The sequence below is a fragment of the Plectropomus leopardus genome, chromosome 1 (genome assembly GCF_026936395.1).
Source record: "Plectropomus leopardus strain MGB_pleo_1.0 chromosome 1, ASM2693639v1, whole genome shotgun sequence".
Classification (NCBI taxonomy): Eukaryota; Metazoa; Chordata; class Actinopteri; order Perciformes; family Serranidae; genus Plectropomus; species Plectropomus leopardus.
In genome coordinates this window covers 14837165-14848881 of record NC_142176.1, presented here as the reverse complement: position 1 = coordinate 14848881, position 11717 = coordinate 14837165, and positions in this window count along the sequence as shown.

The following is an 11717-nucleotide window of genomic DNA, read 5'->3' as shown; positions in this document are numbered from 1 at the left end:
TCATACTATGCAACTCTTTTAGTTGATAGCCATGTCTAAATCCACTTGACCAATTGACTTGACCATTGTGTCATTTGTCCTTCGGGTTGTGGTTGGGCTGTTTACGAGTTGGAGGTATGATTTCATCACCCTTTTCCACCTCCCTCCATCTTTACGGCCCTGTAGGTACCTGACCTTTAAGAAAGTGTCTGGTGAAACGAAACAGAGAGAGGAATAGAGGGAGGCTCAGGAGATGTGCGTACCCCCTAGGGAGATGGACAGACTTGGAGACATGGGAAGTAGTGGCACTCGAAAGCAAATGGGAATCGGGATGGAAATAGAGGCACATCAGCAACTGTTGCCTGCAGGGTGGAGAGAAGTTGTTTGGTGTGCACCACTGAGGTGGAAATGTGTGGATGGCCTGACATGGTGGGTGGGCAATAGCTTTTTTTAAAGGGAAAAATGAGAAGTATTTTATGGCTATGGAGATTTTTTGTAATTCCTTTACAATATTGTATTTTTTTCCCTATTTAGTAGAAGCTATGGTGAAATTAAATAACATCCAGCATTTGCCTTTCAAAAAGAGACATGATCTTTAATGAAATGGGACTGTATTAATGTATTCATTGTATGTTTAAAGCTCATGTGCAGTAGGTCCCATTCAGAAGCAACTTATTTCCTTTCATTAAATTTTGAATGTTCTCAGACAGCTTTTGGTACTCTTGACAAGCTGGCTGTGCTATCCTCCAGCTGTAAATACATTAAATCTGTTATGTCATTGGATATCTGTGTGATTTACATTTTGTTAAAAACTCATGTCTTGTGACAAAAGATGCATCTGCAAAAGAAATAGAGGTTCAAAGGCAGATTTTTCATTTAAGAAATATGCTGTTCAAGTTTATAGTCGCCTGTTTGCACCCTGGTGAGAATAGCTATAACTAAGCTATATGGCTATGTACACCCATCCCTATGTCAACATTATTAACCCCACTGCATGCCATGATTGACCAATACTCATCACATTGACGTATCACTGTCGGAAGGGGTTAGGGTTAGGGTCCATGGTTAGGGTTAGGGTGGCCCGTTAGAGGTGCACATCCAACTGGTAAGAGGCCTTAAAGCAGACCTAGAATGCGCTGGAGGGTTTGTATATCTCATCTGGCCTGGGAACGCCTCAAGGTCTCCCAGGAGGAGTTGGAAAGGGTTGCTGGGGAGAGGGATGTCTGGGGTACATTGCTAAACCTGTCGCCCCCTCGACCCGGCCCAGGATTAGGTGCATGAAAATGGATGGATGAATGTAATAACATTTCTGAATACAGATACCTGGTTGTAAATAGTGTTTGCCATACAAAAATCCTGTGAGATATGTTAAAACCTTCATAAACGGATGTCCTAGTGATTGCCATTAGAGAAGGTTGTTTGCATAATCCATTACATATTGATCTTAAATGGAAAATATAATAGCTTGAGCATTTTCTTTTTTGCAGCAGTAACAGAAAGCTCAGGCTTTGTCTCCTGTCTCTCCCATCATCATGTATTTATCTTATAATATCTTACCTAAAATTATTTAATTACATAGGTATTTCACTGTATGGTCACAGGGAAATTGTTGTTTGCATAATCCTGTATATACTAATCTAAAATAAAAACCATAATAGATAAAACATTCATTCTTTCTACAGCAGAAAGCTAAGGTCTGTCTTCCATGTCATTAAGCTGTAAGCTTGTGATGATGTCATTTTGTTACGTTGCATGGTGGCACATGAGGAAGGTATGATGAATTTATCACAGCCTTTGCAAATTTGATGTTTTGTGTGTTCATTCTGTGGAATCTGATTTAAAAAAAATCATATTGAGTTTTTGTATCTTTTTAATGCTACAATTCCAATACTTTAATCAATATTTACTGTTTATTGACTAACACAATGTTTTAGCTTAAGCTGTACAGATTTTAGGGATATAAAACATTTAAAGATAGAAATAAATTATTTCACAATAATCAAAAATATCAATGTAGTAGGCACTGGGGTTTCTATTGCAGAATTCAAAGGGTTAAGAAGTGCTTGAAATTTATATCAAAAGTTACACAAGTTATTATCATTCACTGCATCACATATTGCATTGACATATCTTAAGAATGGTTTCTATTCAAAAAATAGACAATGTGTTCCCCCAAGCCTGTACAGTAATTCTCAGCCTAACTGGTGAAGACATTTACTATGCAGTCCTTGTAAACATCTGATTAACACTGCTTGGCCCCCACACAAACAATATTACAGACATATTTGCATGCACAAACACATCACGTGAATAAGAAATAATCCTTTACAATGAAGGCTGAGCACAAACAACAGCCGCGGCACTAGATAATAGAGTGTGGAAGGTGACAGCTGAAAAAGCATTTTAAATACACACATGGCTAGATATCCAGCAAGCCAGAACACACACATTAATACAAACATACATTCTCTGTTTTCACATTGTCAAGTGCAGCACAGTATATAATAAGTGTCTCTGTCTGTCACTGAAGAACACACTTTAACAGGTGCATAGTGGCAAAAGTGATGACAGAGGAGTTTGAGTAAAGGGGCTTTTTGTTTCCTTGTTGAGGATATCTAAAGTTGTCATTATTAAATTCTAATTTCAGAGCCGTCTGTTTCCATCAGCAACATTACACCTCATCTCCAAAGGGGTTATTGATTTGGGTCCTAATCTACAAATAAATATATTGTCTGAGTTTTTGTTTTTTTTTTCCACGCTGTCAGCAATGTTAAAAGGACACAGCTCATCTGGCTGATGGATGGGAGCAAATGTAGCCCAGGGCCTAGGGGTGGACTGCAAGAGAAATGTACCTTATAACAAACACACAAAAACACATACACACATAAGCATCCCCTCCAGATGGGTCCCCCCTTGTGAGCAGTGCGTAGGATCCAATTATGGGTGTGCATGTGTGTGTGTTTGTTTGTGTTTGTGCTTGTCTTTGTGCTTGTGCATGTGCATGTGCATGTGCATGTGCGTGCGTGCATGCGTGCGTGCGTGTATGTGTGTGTGTGTGTGTGTGTGTGTGTGTGTGTGTGTGTGTGCGTGGGTTGGGGTTAGAACAATGTGAATCTTAGCATTTGGGAGCGTTGCCTTTTACAGCTTTTTTTGTTGTTTTTTATCGCTTTGGCCTAATTTTCAGTGTCAATGTAGAAAACTCATGCAATAGTAAGCTGCAAAGTTGTTAGTTTTTTTATTGCTTTAAAGGTTTAGTTTGTAAGATTTAGATCAATTTAAGGGGATTTATTGGCATCGAGCACAGAGGACTGCAGATTGCAACTAACTGAAACTTGGTGGTTCCTGGTTATAATTCCTGAATAAAGCAGTTTCATGTTACAAATCCGTGTTTCTTCTACGCTGTTTTGTCACATCCCAGACAGGCTGCTTACCCAGCACCTGCTGATGTGTACTCACATGTTTTCTCTGATAATTTCATGTGTGCTTGCTGTATTTCTGATCCAGATGTTTACAAGGTTGTACCAGGAGACAAACTATCTGCAGTGGTCTTCTCTTCTCCAAAACAAACATCCCCAGTAGTTAAAGAAATCAGTGTTCTTCCGGATCGAGATGTTCAGGAGGTTTTTCTGTAGAGGAATCTTCCGAAACACATGGACCAGGTGATTTAATCTAGTAAAAACAACAAACAAAGCTGTCTCACATGATCAGTGATTTTTCAACACTGTCATCTTGGAGGAGCTGCTTACTATGATGGCCATTGTGACAAAGCAAATGGGCCCTGTCTAGAGCCAGTGTTTGTATTTTCTGCTCTGGGCTATTGTAGAAACACAGCGGTACAACATGGCAGACTCTGTAGACAAGGACCTGCTTCCAGTGTAGATATGAAAGGGTAATTTCAAGGTAACAAAAACACAAATACAAAAAAACATACTTATTTCATACTTTTTTATGCTAATATATTCCCCTAAATCCTTCACAGTGGACCTTTATCATGCACATTTGTTAAGGAATCAACCATCCAAATGTTATTTTACATAGATCATAAATCGCACAGCATTACACTGTAACACCATATAGCAGCTGAGTCAAGGGTAGGTCAGGTAGTGCGGGGTATTACTACAGGTCAAGGCTGTAGGTTATTGTGACCATAAAATAACCTAATGTCCAGTTCAGTCTTATGATGGCATGTTCTGTTTATGTTATATTGTAAATGCATCTTGTACTTTGATGTTTGCATACAAACACAAGCTTTACAGCAAGATGCATGAAGAAGAGAGAATGAGATGGTCGGTGCTATAAATGAATGCCATAAAGCACAATCACTGAATATGTCCCCTTCTTTATTTGCAGAGCTTTTAGTGGCGTTCTTGCATCACAGGGGACAAAGCTGCATTTATGTTGTCTGCAAGTGCTAGTTGCTAGTCTGCAGGGTTTTGATTTAAACCATTTTAGCCTCTGTAGTTAAAGCTCATACTTCTAAGGATGGCAATATCAGTCATTCAGTTGGTTCAAACCACTTTGGTTGTTTGGGTACACGGAGCTGCATGATCACAGAATCAGGACCATCGGGGCCATTAGACTCTTAGTTTTGTTTTTTAGAAGTGAGAAAATAAGAAACCGGTTATTTTGAAAAAAGGTATGCAACTGATACCAGAATAAGTTCAAACATTAAGTGCCAAAGGTCCAGTGTATAGGATTTAGGGAAATATATAAACTAAACATAATATGATAAGTATGTTTTCTTTAGTGTATAATCGCCTGAAATGAGAAAATCTGTGTTTTTGTTACCTTTGATTTAGCCATTTATATCTACATAGGGAGTGGGTCCTCATCTATGGAGTCTGCAATGTTGCACCATTATGTTTCCACAGTAGCCCAGAATGGACAAACCAAACACTGGCTTTAGACTGTGTCTGCCACCCAGCTCATTCTTATTCCGAACTTGTCAAATACCACCTCTTTGAGAGTGTTTTCAGCGTACAGTCCCATCACCAAAAGGCCCCTTTCACATCCACATGGTATGCCCCTTCATGGCATCAATTGAGAATGCATCTGGATAGAATTGGTGGCTATGTTATTATACTGATCGGCATGTGTTGTGTCAGCCTAACACACATCAAGGCAGCGTCACAACATTGTTGAAATACTGCCCGTGACAACGTACTATAAGGAGTGCTATGGTACCAATAGGGTGGGCGGATGGATTCAACAAACCCTGGACTTTAAAGCGGAAGTCCGGTATTTGCTTCCTGTCGGAATGTGATGGTTTCTTTCCACACCTTACCATGGGCCTCTCAGGATAGGTGATTATGTTGTCTATAAACAACCATTTGCTGCTCTATCCCACCATGTGCTTGTGTTGACATCACAGTAGCAGCATCCTGGAGCGTCAAAAGCAGATGCTAAAGGATACCTAAAACGTAATATGTAGACATGGGGGTCCACTACAAAGTCGCAATATGTGACGACTTGGGACGTGTTTTGCCACCATAGGTAGCAAGTCCTCCATGACAACACCTTTGGAAAAACACACATTTTCTTATGTGAAACTGCATTATTCATTTTCTTTGCAGTTTAAATCACCCAGTTGGTAGAAAACTTCCTGAACATCTGAAACTTAAGTTATCAAAGAAAAAAGGTGAGCACACATTAGCAGCTTGTCACTGGCATGCCAAATAGCATTGGAGGAACACTTATTTTTAACGTGAAACTGCTTTATTCAGTGTTTTTACTAGTTGAAATCAGCTGATCTGTTTGTTTTGGAGAAGACCTCTGCAGATAATTCAGCTTACAATGAACAATGAACACCAAAGAAATTGTAAGAAGAAAGAAAAAAAATCTGCAATCCTCAGTGCTAGTCACCACTAAATCCCCCTAAACCTTACCCACTGTTCCTTTATTTGTGGAAATTAGTAACAAAATAGCCAACTTGTGTATAATTGTCTGATAGAACGTCTTCACTGAATGATAAAGAGCATTTACTGTCACCGTGTTGAGCCCTCTCACAGCTCCCTCCTCCAGCCACCAGACAACCACAGAGCACAAAGAGGTCAAAGCTGAGCAGAAGTCCCTCTGGGAGCTCTTATGCCCTTCAACCTTTAGGTGCTCATCCCTGATGCTCATTCCCCAGAGGTGTCAGATGAAGACAAAGCGAGTGGTGCTGTATGCAAAGGCAAGAAAGGGAAGTGTGGGAAGGGCGGGACAAGGAACTTGAGAAGGTGAAAGAGGACAGAAAGTGCTTTGAATGAGTGTGGTAAAGGAGAGAGTCAAGGGGAGGGAACAGGGGGGAGAGTAGAGAGTGTGGGGTTAACAGACAGGAGAGAAGGAGGAGAGGAGAAGGAGCGCTTGAAGAAAGAATACAATGAAGATGAGGCTGCATTAGCAGCATGTCTCAGGCCAATTACTCTGCTGCTATACCCCTCTCTTCTGTCTCTCCTCTGCTTTCCTCCTCTCTATGTCCTCTCCTCGCACTTTCCTCTTCTCTCTCTCACTTTCTCTATCTCCGCTCTAACTATCCATGTGCTGTCAGCAGCAACAGATCCCTAAACGATACCGGTCTGCACTGGCAGGTTTTATCTTCCCGTGCTACAATAGGAAAGAAGGATCTGAGAGCAGATAAGATAGGACCAACCAACAGTGACAACAGCAAACACATAATAGCGAGGCACACACTTGATACAGTGCTTCACTGCCATCTAGTGGCAGGCAGCTCAGCAGGAGCTCCATCAAAGGATGCTGATCATTAGTTACAGGCAGTTGCGTTACACCAATGTGATCAAAAAGCACATCTGAGAAGGTGTTTCACAGATGAGTGCAATGAAAGACTTAAGGTCCTGAAATATGTTGTACAGCTGTGCACTGCAGGAGTCGCAGTAGATTTGAGTGTGTTGTGAGGCTTTGTGTGTTTTATCACACTTATAAACTGTGCGAAAAACCTTCTGTTCCAGCAAAATGACAACTAAGCGATGTGAATTACATTTTTTTAAGCAGCTTGAAGGAGGAGAGAACATCATACACATTGTGCCAGAGTTTCTCACACTTGAGGATCTGAGCATGTGTGGTTGCTTTGATATGAAGATGCATTTCTAGGAATGCAATACTCATATCATTTTTAAAATTAAAGAATTGCTTGCAGTATACCTCTATTCTGTAATCTGTTTGATGCCTTTGCCATGCTCTTCTAAATATTTTATGAAGGCATGAGGCTGGACAACGATCTAGATTTATTGACTTGTTCACATTAAAAATTTACTCATATTTCAGTTAATGGTGTAAATCAAATGTAATTTGATTGAAAGTAGCTGCAGCACTCAATGACATCTGAGCAGAAGGTCAAACAGCCAATGAGCCCACAGTGTGGTCCACAAGTTCATAATTTACACCAATTTACACTGGTTGTAGTGTAATTAATCAAACCTGGAAAGGCATATCAGTACCACAAATGTAATGAATGTCATGAGTTATGAATGTAATTGTCACAGTTACTTGTGGCAGAAACTTATAGTCAAGCCTTACAAAAGAAGATATAGCATTATGTGTCATGAAGATGTTTTTCACAGGTATGGTTCAGACTGTTGACAAAAGGCTGTGTGAATTACTCACCAGTCGTGAAACCGATGCAGGGACTTTGTCTCATACATTGAGACCCGTGGCCAGAGATGTCCCCAAGAGCTTGCAGCTTGTCAGAAAGATATGAACAGCTACACACAGGCAAACAAAAACATTTTTAAGCTACCACAATACAAAAAAAGCTTTGAACAACAAATATGTCCAGGTTTTTGCTTGCTGTCCTTTAAAGTGTTTTTGCTTTCTTGAAAAGCCAGTATTTTATTTTATTAATTGTTTATTTTACATTATTCATATTGTTATTCAATTTTTTCTCATCTATATTTATTTCCTGAGTGTAGCAGTACTTTGTCTCATTTTTCTTCTGAATAAGTTTATTTTATATTTAATATATGCACAAATAAACAAAGCTAATTCCATTTGAGTGGAAACAACCTACTTGGCAATTAATCATATTCTGATTCTGATTCTAGGCAGTTAAAGTCGATTACATATGATACAGCTTATTAAATGACACACATGATAGGCAGAAGAACTTGCACTTACACTTGCATTCATGGACAAACTCTTTTGCCACAGAGATCTGATGAGACATTCAAGTACTGAAAAGTCATGAAAGCTGCCAAAATTTGAGCTGATATCACAGCATTGATGCTGTGTAACCAATAGTAACGGATAGCATCTGATGCAAAAAAAACAAAGCATTCATGAATTGAAATTGTAATTGTAACTATTGATTAACTTCAACCACAACTTTTAGGCTTTGCACCAGCCTTTGTGACCATCCAGGATGATTTATTGTGGACACCATAGCAACAAAAAAAAGCATGCCATTGACACTGTGTCAGGTTGGCGTCAACCTAATAAGGTGTTCAGGGTATAATTGGTAGACTCATTTACATTCTCCAGGACTAACACTGAAGTTTGTAAAAGAACATATGTGGAATTAAGTTGGTAAATACTGTGTACAGAGCTTTTTACTTGTTAACTTTTAATTAGGAGATGTCTTGATAAATCCTAAACATGGGGCTAATCTCAAAGGATGTTGTGGTCACTGACTCTATTTGCATACGTGTGCATGTGTCCAGCTTTGTGTCGTGTGTTTGTGTGTGTGTCTGGGAGCAGGGGTTAGTAAAAGGTGCAAAGAGCTGGAAACAGATAAAAATAAAATCGCAGGACCACTGCAGAAATAATGGGACATCTGGTCCAGACATCTGGAGCCAGAGGACTTTTAGGAGCTTCCCAGCATCCTCTCACCTTGCGGGTAAATTAGCAAAGTGAGAAAATATGGCAGGGGTAAACGATGCTGACAATCACACAGAGGGAGGACAGTTGAGACAGGTTACTGGGGAATTCATCATTTGGAGGTCTTTTTTTGTTTCCCCGTGAACAAAGGGTGATAAAGGGTGGACAATGTGGGAGTTGAAATGTGAATGTGTGTGTGTGTGTGTGTGTGTGTGTGTGTGTGCGTGCGTGCGTGTGTGAGAGTGAGAGTGAGGGTGGAGGTGGATGTGTTTGGATGGAGGTGGCAACCATCTCATTACTACTTTGGCGTGAATTGATAGTTTTCTACATTGACCTAATAAATAGAGATATGTTTCTAAATGAAACTGTATTGCAGGAATGTATAAATATGAATTTCCGTATCAAAATCAGTCAATCACATTGATTAATCCATCTGTTGGTGTGATCTCTGATGAGGTTTAACAGGTTTGAGAAATTTATAGGTCAGCGAGATTGATCCTCGCAATCCTGCACATGGGGCTGACAGCATTTGCTAATAGGCATTAGACATTATTACAGGTAGGCTTTACAATACATGATTGATAGTTCTTTTCTTCACTCAGACATCACACATAAATCTTTCCTGCACCAGACGGGAAGAACGCACCATTCAATGGGCTGTCACCAGCCCTCACAAAAACCAAACAAATACGTAAGCTTTCCCCGAAATGTCAAATTTGTCATAGATTAGCTCATGAAATTAGGTTCAGGGTAAATTTGCCATGCAGCTGCTGCATCATGGTTCATTTCATAGCTTTAGCACATATGAGGTTGTAGAGATTAGAGTCACGTCATCCACAAAAACCGAAAAAAGAAAAAGAAAAAAAAATCTGGGCTTAAATCTTGTATTGGAAACTGAGGTTGAAAGCTGCAAGTGCACATCGTGGACTGATGGGTTGGCATGTGTCTGCAAGAGAGCGAGAGAGTGAAAGAGAGCGAGATGGTGTCAGATGTGATATTGATGACAAGCCAGTGTGCTTGTCTCTTGTTTCCCCTTGGCTTAATGTAAGGTCACAGTGGAAAGGTGGGACAACAAATGCCACCAAGTCGCTCTGACAGCCTGACCCCTGGGAAAGAAAATACCCTTTTAATCAGATGCCCCTCCCCTCTGAGTGCCCCATTCCTTCTCAAACTCTCCTCCACCTCCTTTCTGCCGTCTTTCTCCTCGTCATGTCCAATTCATCTTTACTTAACCTTTGCTTTCTTCTCCAGTGCTACCAACTGCTTCACTTTCTTTGTTCTCTCTCCTATTTCTACACATATACATACACACACACACATAAAGATACAAAAGCAGACACACAGCCTTCTCCTCCCTGGCAGTTTCCTTGGGCTCTCGATCTAATGTCACAAATAGGTAATAAAGATGCCATCAAAAGGACACCAGAGGATCCACATTCTGCCTTCGTTCCATCCCACTCATAACTCTCCAGAGGGCAGAAGGACATACATCACCTGCAGAGCCTGCTGGCATAGAATTATGTTGTTTAGTGCAGCCTGTTTCCCATGCTGATCCAAATGCGTAACACCCATGTGCACAGAGAAAGAACGGGAAGCATGCTGTGCAAATACAGCTGCCTGCATACCACGGCACAAATGCTTGCCGATAAGTGCAGACCATTAAGTAATCTGAAATATAAAGCAAAATGTATCTTTGAGAGCCCCTACTCAGCATGCTAACCACAGAGGAGCTGAAAGAAAAGATGCAGGCAGAGGACAGGAAGCACATACTGTATTTATTCCCCTCTGTGCCTCCGCCGACCCCTCCTCAGACTGTCAGATAGACTCGGCCCATAATGCCTTGTCAGATATGACCTTGAGTGAGTCCATTGTCTCCCAGGATCCTCACTCACACTGTCACATCAGACCACTTCAGCGTTCTCAATAAAAACAACACAACAACAGCATCCTAATGATGTATGGCCCGCACATCAGTTGCATTAGCAAACAGCTGGGGCAGGTTTGTCATTTCCAGTTATTGGAGCCGTGCAGTGCAGTGGCTTCAAATGTCTTCCTAGTAAAAATCTTTATGATTCAGCCTGTATTGTTCTTGGGCCCAGTTTACTGAGAATTACATTATAGAACAACTGCCTCTATTAAACCTTTAATAAACAGAAAAAATCTTTGAGACAATCCAAAGGTGGGCAGATAACAATGTCTGTGTAAATGTAACAATACATGTATCAATGTATGGTAGCTTATAGGCTGTTTGTATGTAAGGTGTAATGGGCCCTAATTTGCATTAAAAACTAATATTGTAATAGATGTATAATTGACTTTAAGACATACATGTATTCTGATTCTATATTTTGCTGTTGCACACAGTATTTTGGACATCAAAATATGTAAGAAGTGTTGACCTTTTCACATGGTTGTTGCTTTTAACTGTCAAATTTAGTACTGTGCCTTCAGGAATTATCTCACCTCCACCAGTGAGGGTACTTTTTTTTTTTTTTTTTTTTTTTTTTTAACACACAGCACATAGTGAGGCGGGGCAATGCACCAGCTAAGTGACACGCAGTTAGTTCTCATCTTTGCCCTTTTGGTATTTTGGTGACTCACTCATGGTGAGTCACTTGACTGCACCTTAGTGTGAGGAGAGGCTCAATTGGGGTGTGAAACAGTTCAAATTGTGATAATCCAAACAATCATTTTCAATGTGTGCAGTGCAGGAAAAGTCATTCAGAGCGGCATAGCTATGTCCAGCGGAATAGATGCTCATGGCAAAATGTCCTTGATCATGAGGGCATCAAAGAGCTTCAAGTCCCAAGTTTGGCCTCCAAATGATTGCACCACACAGCACAGTAATATTACTGGGAGCTTGTTCTGGATCTCGAGCTTGTCCTATTAGAAGAGGAAACCTTAAGGTCACACAGAAGTCTTGCGTG